This window comes from Oculina patagonica, chromosome 2 (assembly GCF_052425735.1).
Source record: "Oculina patagonica isolate OP01 chromosome 2, crgOcupat, whole genome shotgun sequence".
In the NCBI taxonomy this organism is placed as follows: domain Eukaryota; kingdom Metazoa; phylum Cnidaria; class Anthozoa; order Scleractinia; family Oculinidae; genus Oculina; species Oculina patagonica.
Genome location: NC_135759.1, coordinates 36,023,199 through 36,031,597, shown reverse-complemented (window position 1 = coordinate 36,031,597; position 8,399 = coordinate 36,023,199). Strand labels below are relative to the sequence as shown.

Sequence of the window (8,399 nt, the reverse complement as noted above, 5' to 3'; positions counted from 1 at the left end):
TTTGTTGCGTCCGGAAATCTTCCGAAATGATCGGAAATCGTCGGAAATGACCGAAAACTTCTTCATATACTAAACAAAATAATATTCATACACATTATGCAAATGAGCTTACTTACTCGCATAAGCACGAAATGTTCAAAGTCGCTGTGGCAAAGGAAGATAAAAAGTGCAAGGTATTTTTATATTTCTATGCTTCCTAACATCTGTTTAGCAGAATTCAGTTGGAATTTAGAATAGTCTGGTCTGGACTCGTGAAATAAAGGCCGGTGAAGACACCATACTTTTGCATGTTTACAAAAAGCGATCTAACGGTTGCTGTTATTTAAATTTTCACGGACCCGTAAATCAAAATATATCAAAATTAACATGCGTTTTCAACCTTTGAAGAACCACTTAACTTAGGAATAATAAATATAATTTGGTGCGTTTGGTTGTTTTTGAGCGGCGAGCTCGTCAACTTATGAAATTTCTCGTTCTGGCCAAGCTCAAAATTAGGCCTTTTGCAGCCTTCACTGTCGAGAGCTCTAAAAAATATATTTTAACGTATTTCCAAAAACTAAAGTCGTTGCATTTACTTACAACCTAAGATAGTTCACTGGGCAAAGTTTGAGGGAAAACTATTTTCCGACCCGAAATGCGATGGACCGCTTTAAGAGAAACTGCCACTTAAGTCTCTAGATGTTTTCGAGGTTCCCCCATTCAGACCCTCTTAGATTCCTAGCTCAAATCCTGGCTCGAGTCCTGACTCGATATCAAGATATCCTCGTAGTTTTGTGGATCTCCAGCCATGACAAACTGTGTTAAATCCTTTAAACGCCCAGTGGCGCATATGGCATTAACAAGTCGCCTCCATTCCTGTCGGTCCTTTGCAAGCCGCGAAGCTTGCTCCCAGGTAAGATTTAGAGCCTGAAGTTCTGCTTCTGCAGTTCTTCTCCAGGTGGATTTTTGACGGCCTCTTTTTCTTTTATCCTCTGGTGTCCATCTGAGAGCAACTTTAGAAATGCTGGTAGACCAACCCAACTCCATCGTTTCCGTGTGAGAACAATACTTATGTCCTCCTGTTCTGTCAATTTAAAGAGCTCGTTGTTGGAGATCTTTTGTGGCCAAAAGATGTGCAAGATGTTTTGTAGACAAGATGTGTGAAAGCTCTGCAGTTTTTTAAGTCATGCACATTCATTCTCCAACATTCAGATCCGTAGAGTAGTACAGAGAGTACACAAGCTTGGTAGATCTTAATCTTCGTTCTTCTGGTGTAGTTTTTGCTCCTACACACTGGTCGCAATTTTGCAAAGGCCCCTCTAGCTTTACCAATCCTCTGTCGGATGTCGATGTCAGCCTCCTCCCCCCCCCCCCCCCCCCCCCACCATCACTGCAGACTGTACTACCCAAATAGGTGAATTGTTGGGTCGTTTCGAGGTCTAGCTGTCCCACTTTGATGGGCAGTGGTGCTGAGATATAAACAGGCAATACTTTTGCCTTCTGAGGGCTAATCTTAAGCCCTTTTTGCCGAGAGAATCTGTTAAGCCGGTCAGTTTTCTCCTGCATGTCACTAAAAGAATGGGATAGCAAAGCAATGTCACCGGCAAAATCCAGATCCTCCAGGGCAGTTGATAGCGTCCAGGGTATTCCTCTCCTTCTGTCTTAGGTAGCTCGAGACAGCACCCAATCGATGACAATGTTAAACAGTAGCGCTGACATAACGCATCCCTGTCGAACACCCGATTTGACATGGAAGCTCAGGTCAGAGCCTCCAACCGAGCAGCAAAATTCAGTGTAGAATTGCTTTATCACTCGGACAATGTGTGCAGGTATGCCATACGCCCTGAGGATACTCCATAAACTCTCCCTGTGCACGCTATCAAAAGCCTTCTGAAAATCGATAAAATTGATGTACAATCCCCTCTGCCATTCATGGCACTGTTAAAAAAAACCGGCTTGTTCCTGTCGCAGCACTTCATTGACCGCTAAGGAAATACGTTTCACAATAACCTTACAGGAGATCTTACTTGGTAAGGATAAAAGTGTGATACCCCGCCAATTATTGCACTCATACAATGTGCCTTTCTTAGGAATTGGTATGATGACACCTTTGCTCCAGTCACTTGGTATCCCTCACCATTCTACACCTTAGCAAAGAGTGGGAGTAATATCTCTGCTGCGAGCTCTGGATGACATTTGAAGAGCTCAACATTAAGCTGGTCCTGCCCAGGTGCTTTACCATTCTTAAGATCTTTAATGGCTTACACGATCTCTTCTTTAGTGGGTGGTTCAATGCTAATGTCAAGGTCTTCCTCAGCATCCTGAGCAGCAGCTGGCTCCTCTGGGACCTCCTTGTTAAGTACTTCCTGAAAGTGTTCCGCCCATCGTTCCCCCTGTTCCTTCTCATTTCAAGTTGGTAATGCCCCTTGCTTGCTGCAGATAGGTGCCTTCCCTCTCCGTTGACCTCAAAATGTTTGCTAGGTGATTCTGTAAACTGTGCCTTGCTCCTGTTTCTGGGCAGCAGCCTCTGCTTCTGTTGCGAGGTTCTCAACAAATCTTCTTTTGTCTGCTCTAGCTGATCGCTTCACTTTGGCATTGAGTTTACTGTACTGAGCTTGTAATTTCTCTTTTAGGCGAGTAGACCTGGCCCCCATAATTTTACCCTTTGCTCTTTTCCTCTCTGCAATAGCATCCCAGGTGTCCGCACTCAACATTTCTTTGTGGGATTTCTGCTTATAACCAAGGGTGGACGTGGCAGCAGTATGATAAATCTTGATGATCTTGTCCCATTCTCATGTGAGTAAGCCTTCGTTAGCTGTACCGGTGTTTTCTTCAGCAAGAGCCTCAAACCTGTTACGTAATTCTATACAGAACTGGTTCCTTGTGTCATAATTCTTGAGCTTGGATACATCAAAGCGCCTCTGGCGACATGTGGTTTTTCTAGAGCGCAGTAGCTTCAAGTGAACCATAGCAGTAACAAGATGATGATCACTCCCAACGTCAGTGCCCCTTCTCACACGTACATCTTGCAGGGATCGTCTCCATTTCCCATTGATGAGAAGATGGTCAATTTGGGACTTGTCGCGCCTGTTTGGAGAGTTCCAAGAGATCTTGTGTATGTCCTTGTGAGAAATAAGGTGCCTCCAATTACAAGATTATTCATACCGCACAGCTCCACAAATCTTTCACCATTGTCATTTAAGATACCATAGCCATTTCCTCCCATGAACCTCTTATTGCCTGTATTGACTGTTCCAACCATAGCGTTCAAATCACCCATAACAACCAGGAGGTCTTGTGATGGATCGGTATTTTCCACTTCAGCTTGAAGAGTTTCATAAAAGATGTCCTTTTGCTCAGGGTCAGCATCATTTGTTGAAGCGTAACACTGGATTACAGTCATCTTCACTTGCTTCCCAAAGAACCTCGCTCTAATTAGCCTCTCGTTGATAGGCTTCCACTCAAAAAGTGATTTCTCCACACCCCCTCAGTCTTCAGGATGAGAGCTACTCCTTGCCGGTGCAGGTTGTCATTCCGGCCTGAAAACAAAATTGTTTCACCGCCTTGCGTTCTCTGTCACCCGAATCCGGTCCATCTACACTCACTAATGCCAAGGATGTGAAGCTTATTTTCATTCATCTCTGGTGATCTGCGCGAGCCTTCCAGTGCTAAACATTGTTCTTACATTCCAGAATCCTAATCCTGTCTTTGTTTTGGTGCTCAAGGCTCTCAGTCTCGCAGCGACAGCTTTATGTTGGCTTTCACTGCAGCTGGCCATTCTAGCCCGTGAAGGCTCTCAGCTCCCTTGATGACCAAACGTTTGAAGATTTCTTGTTGGTGTTTCCGTGACAAAATCTTTTTTTACAGGGTGAGGTTGTCAACCTCACGCCTAACCCCCAACCTGGAGGGCCAGGAGGCTGGTCAGGACCCTCTCCTAATGGCCTGTCCGGCAAGGTTGAACCTGCAAGGAGTATAACTCTCACCGGCATAGCCCAAAAGGATCATTAAGCCTCGCAAGCTATCTAACTACATCAAGGTAGCAGTCTCAAAAGGGATGGTGTTAGATCCAGTAGCCCAAATCTATTTTTCCTCGCGCAGACTGGAGCTACTTATTCATAGACGATAAGTACAATTTGCCATGAAGCCACGATCAAACAAAGGTAGCAAAGAAATGTGCATGTTTTTCATATTATTTCTTTTCTAAATTCTACAGCTTCAGATTTGTAGATTAAATCGCATTTGATATACGCTTAGTTAAACTACGGTATACATGTAGGCAATGTAGGGGTACTTGCATGTATTATTTCCATCTTTACTTTATTATATGTATTCTATCTGCGAACCTTGTTATTATATACACCTAATTGTTTGCTTTAGCTCTTTAGGGTCCGCATGCGATCCACCTATCACTGGTTGTGCTTGTTTTGCGGATATTTAAGTGGTAAATAATTTACGTTCGTTTGAACGAAGTGAATTAGAACGTAAGTCAATTTTCTGACAGTAACTTCTCGCTGAATTGTTAGCTCCTACAGCAATTTTGGAGCCAACAACAATTACTGTATAAAATCCGCAGGGTATAAATTCACTAGATTTATTTGTTTTTATCCCAGCGCAATTGTACCAGAAGAAAAATAAGTTCATATATCTTCCAAATAAACACCGCGCGGGATTGTGCCGAGTATCTGCCAATTTCGGAGCCGACATGCTCAGCGGTGTTCGAGGATCGGGTGGCCTTCAAGTTTTGGAATAAAAATCGCTGCTTTAATGTGTAACTTGTATGACGCCACAACGGCTCTATCTGGGTAGTTAAACAATGGGATTTTTCAACCTCTTCCCCAGGATGATTGCGTGGTATCGCGGACAATTTTTTGGGAGGTGCCGCGCGGATCACCCTAGAAACGAGGTTGGGGATTTCTCTAGTTTAGAGATCTGGCCGCCGCTAGAGCAGCTTAAGATAGCAATATAAAAGGCCGTTTCGTTCATTAAACTGAGAAGAAAGGTTAAAGTAAATTGTATCCAATTTTCTTTTTTTAAAACTCTGAATGAAAAAGGTTGATTTGTAGACAGTGGAAAGGGATAACAGAAATTAAAGCCAGTTGGATCAAAATTCTAAAATAACTGCCTTCTATTTTCAGCTTTTGCAGTGGTGGATCCAGGGGGAAAGGGGGGTGGTGGGGTAGTCAGGGGGTGGGCTCCGGATCCCCCTATCAGATCAATCAGAAATTTTTGCTTCGGCAGGATTGCAAACCGCGATTCAACTGGTTGATTTTTAATTGAACACGCGATGCATTTTGCCACAAAAATAAATTCTAGCCATTTTAAAAATGTAATGGGTTTCTTTAAATGTTTACTTTTTACCAACTTCTTAAAGAAGATTCTCCAAGGATACATCCTTTGAGAGTAGAATTCATGTTCACGCTAACGGGCCAAGAGCCAAGCAAACTTATGGGGTTGGGGAGGGGGATAATTGCAGGCGTATAAAGGAAGGGAGCAGTCCTCCTCCGTTTTCTCAAGGAACTCTCTTCTCCCCCCCCCCCCCCCCTACCGCATTATACGCCTGCTACACACACTAAGGAAACTGACGTTAAATCGGGATTATGACGTACAACTGCGACTTGGGAGAGGAGGGTGGGAGAGGTGTGGGGGTGAAGAAATTTGCTTCAAAAAAGTTTCAACAGCAAACCGCCAGCTACACAGGCTAGGATCAAAGTTACGACCCCCTCTCTCATGCTTTTCAAAAATTCCTGGAACTGACCCTATATCGTTTGTCTATTGGTTAACGTTCCGTTAATTGATCAGTAAGAGTTTGCAGTGGCATGATTATAGCAAATATGGCGTTAAGGAAAAAATCAATTTTTTTGATAATGAATTTACTTGTGGTAGGATACTAGGATTCGTTAGTGGCGAATGACGTAATGCTTAGCTTACTAAATGTTTGCTCCTAAGCGATTAAAAGTATAATCAGTAATTTTAAAAGCGTCATTTGGTATAGAGTGATAATGGTTTGTTGGGAAAAATTAAATAGTATATACAGGAGAACAATGTTTTTCGTCACTTTTTTTATACCAAGCATGCGAATGAACTAATAAACTACGAGCTTAAGTTGGTTCTAATCTTGTCAGATCCAACAAGCGCAAATGTAGTAGTTGACTGTATGAAAAGGCGCTAAAATTGTGCGCGTGTACTTTCAGCTGAATGAAGACGCAAAGAAAGCGAGTAAGAAAAAATTACTTCGTAAATATCCCTTTAAATCACAGTATCTCCCTTTCAACCAAGTTTACACCAGTGGATACATAAGAGGCTGACTCTGTAAAAGCGGTCTGGTCCATCTGGCTTAAAAAAAAAGATTTCTTGTGTGTTGCAAGACTTTCATGTACTTTTACTTAAACCACGATCCGCTTAATTGAATCATTTATTTTTTTCTAGTTGTCATGGATTTTTGGATTTTCCACAACTTTCAAGATAAATTAAACAAAAACTAATAACTTCTGTACCAAATAAACACCACAGCCAGTTAAATTATGTCTTTTCAATTTATCACACCGACTTTCATCAACATCGAGCTCGAATCAAGCCAGCAGCAAAACATTATGGAAGCCTCTGCCACACACCATGAAACACGCGAAACACGCTTCCATTTTTAAAAACGATTTATTCTCTTTCAATTGAACTCGGTAATGCACTTATATTGATTTTTGTGTTTTGCTGCAGCCGCAATGGCTGCAAGCAAAACACATTGAGAGCTGAAGTTTGTGCCGTAAGGTCCGTAAGGTCCGTAAGGTGTAAGTGCCGTAACAGAGGAGAAATCTGAACTACCGATGTCAATCAAATCCATGAACAAACAAAATCGAAACCAATGAACCGTAGCGCTGATCGCATTCGAAGTTACGGGCCAAAGTATTCGAACGCAAACCACGTTGGACACGTTGGAAAACAGAAAACCGATTTAAAAGTATATCGCATTGGGAAAGAAAACAAACTGTGGCGCGACCACTCCAGTTTTATGAGAAAATTATTCTGCAGTTTTCATCATTTACGAAAAGAGCGAAGACTTGGAACCTCGCCGAAGGTCATAAATATTTTCTCCAAAGGACCGGTTAGTGCACAGTTTGTAAACTTTCGCTTTGAAAATAAACTTACCCTCACCTTGTCTACACTGTCTACAGCATACTAGTACTGTATTAACTCTGAACTTCATATTTTAAAATAAAATGTATGAACGTGTAACTTGTCACGCAAAGACAGCTGGAAAGGAATATACCATGCTGGTAGGCTGCACCGCTAATTGTAGCTGTATTCGAGCTATATAAAAGACAGCTAGAAACGAATTAATACTAGTAACATCACAATGGGAAAGAAACTTATTCAGTGGTGCACACCGTCGAAAACAAAGAAATATTAAAGGAAGTTCTCATTCACCAGATTCACTGCATCAGATGCAACATTCGTCAGTTCGTGTTTAAATGCGTGGCGACCAGTTTGTTTACTAGTTATTAAAAAATAATACGGTCTTCATTTAATAAACAGTTCATCCTTAAATTTCAGCTTTTCTACGACTGACAGGTAGGTACTATAGTATAAGCCCCGCTAAAATAGCTGGAAAGGGAAAGTTTTTTGAAAAATGAATTTTTGACTGCCAGACGCGCTGGCGCCACATGTTTATTTTGTGAAGATTAATTAAACGCCGTGAAAAATAGAATTTGATGTCCAGCGAGCCACTGCATCTTCGGCTACGCAGTCCTCAGTGAATCCTCCAACTTCACAAATTTCTAAAACTTTAAGAAAACGAACTTTCGCAGAATCAAAAATTGGTCCTTATCGATCTTCCGATCTTGTTGTGAAGACACTGAAATTCGACGAGTGTTCATGCGTGAAGGGATGACTGACGAATGATAATAATTATTTGTAAACTTTCGCTTTCAAAATGAACTTTGCGTTACGTTCAACGCCGTCTTTCTGTTGTTGTACGCCGGTGCGCGTGCGATTATTTATAATTTCTGAATTTTGATCAGTAAAATTATCAGGATTGAATTAACACAAAGTGACTACAATATAGTGCAATTATTAACCTGCACACAAGTGACAGACAATAAAAGACGTTGGATTTCAATCTCGACTCACTTGTCTTTCATCAACATGTTCCCTAAGACTTTGCTCTAGCAGCAAAACACATGGACCCATTGGGGCCCTATTTTTCTGTATTTCCGGTGGTTTTAATTTAGGTATGTTGCGAGGCAAGTTATAAAGAAACGCCTCGTCCTGACGAATTCCTCAAAATGGCGGCAAATATGGAGATCGTCGAAATTTGGCAAGTTTACACAGTTATAAATATTTCATTAAGACGTTGTCGCAAGATTTTTTTCCTGAAGTAACATTTTCTATTCTATCGACATTTCGGCTGCGTTGGTTTAATTGAAATA

At 41.7% G+C, this 8,399-nt stretch overlaps 1 protein-coding gene across 1 annotated transcript in view; it reads right to left on the bottom strand.

Moving 5' to 3' along the window:
- Positions 1-280: 280 nt before the first annotated feature.
- Positions 281-8,399, bottom strand: part of LOC144644453 (uncharacterized) — an 86,075-nt gene continuing 77,956 nt past the window's right edge. The window contains exon 15 of the mRNA XM_078503946.1: positions 281-659. The gene's annotated coding sequence lies outside the window, so the exon portion shown is untranslated. The remainder of the gene's footprint in view (positions 660-8,399) is intronic.